The sequence below is a fragment of the Mandrillus leucophaeus genome, unplaced genomic scaffold (assembly GCF_000951045.1).
Source record: "Mandrillus leucophaeus isolate KB7577 unplaced genomic scaffold, Mleu.le_1.0 Scaffold57, whole genome shotgun sequence".
NCBI lineage: Eukaryota > Metazoa > Chordata > Mammalia > Primates > Cercopithecidae > Mandrillus > Mandrillus leucophaeus.
The window spans coordinates 6,180,526-6,181,856 of NW_012106141.1; the positions used below are offsets into that span (position 1 = coordinate 6,180,526).

The 1,331-nt window shown below is 40.3% G+C and overlaps 1 protein-coding gene across 1 annotated transcript in view; it reads left to right on the forward strand.

The window, feature by feature from the left end:
• Nucleotides 1-1,331, forward strand: part of DNAH12 (dynein, axonemal, heavy chain 12) — a 261,319-nt gene that overhangs the window by 113,146 nt on the left and 146,842 nt on the right. The gene's annotated exons all lie outside the window — the stretch shown is intronic.

The following is a 1,331-nucleotide window of genomic DNA, read 5'->3' on the forward strand; positions in this document are numbered from 1 at the left end:
TTTTTTTGAGATAGGGTCTCACTGTATCGCCTAGGCTGGAGTGCAGTGGTACGATCACAGTTCACTGCAGCCTCAAAATCCTGGTCTCAAGCAATCATCTCGCATCAGCTTCTTGAGTAGCTGGGACTATAAGCATGCACCACCATGCTCAGCTAACTTCTTAATTTTTTGTAGAGATAGGGTCTTGCTGTGTTGCCCAGGCTGGTCTCAAACTCCTGGCCTTAAGTGATCCTCCCACCTCAGCTTCTCAAAGTGCTGGGATTTTAGGCATGAACCATCCTGCTTGGCCCATTTTATCCATTTTTGAGTGTATAGTTCAGTAGCATTAATTACATTCACATTGTTGTGCAACCATCACCACTATCCATCTCCAGGATTTTTTTTTTTTTTTTTTTTGACAGGGTCTCACTCTGTCACCCAGACTGGAATACAGTGGCACCATCACTGCTCACTGCAGTCTCAAACTCCAGGGCTCAGGTGATCATCCCACCTCAGCCTCCTGAGTAGCTGGAACTATAGGCAAGCACCACCACGCCCAGCTAATTTTGTATTTTTAGTAGAGATGGGGTTTCTCCATGTTGGTCCGGCTGGTCTTGAACTCCCAGCCTCAGGTGATTCGTCCAGCTCAGCCTCCCAAAGTGCTGGGATCACAGGCTTGAGCCATTGTGCCTGGCTGAGAAAAAAGATTTTATTTTCTATCTTGTGATTTAAAATACTAGTATGCGTACTGTAATAGTATATTACACTATTGGGTAATATATAGTATTGCATACTAAATACTATTGTGTATTATATTAGGTAGAAATGAAAGTAGTAAAACGTCCTGTAGGTAACATAATAAGGCTTTGTGTCTCAAATTTAGGTAGTACACTCACTTTATTTTTAAAGGAAACAGTCCTAACACAAACACACACACACAGTAACTGGATAGTAATGGATATGTTAGATTGTGGTAATCATTATATAATGTATATGTTTGTCAAATCATCATGTTGCACCTTGAATGTATACAATTTTTATTTGTCAATTAAAAATTAAAAATAACAAAAAGACACAAACCACTCACATTTCCAACTTCATGTAATTTATACATATTATAATGAAGCCTAAATATGTATATACTCATCTGCTGCTTATAGCTGTTATAGAAAACCAAAATACAATTTAAAATTAATTACAGGCCAGGCGTGGCGGCTCACACCTATAATCCCAGCATTTTGGGAGGCCAAGGCAAGTGGATCACCTGGGGTCAGGAGTTCGAGACCAGCCTGGCCAACATGGTGAAACCCTGTCTCTACTAAAAATACAAAAATTAGCTGGGCATGGTGGTG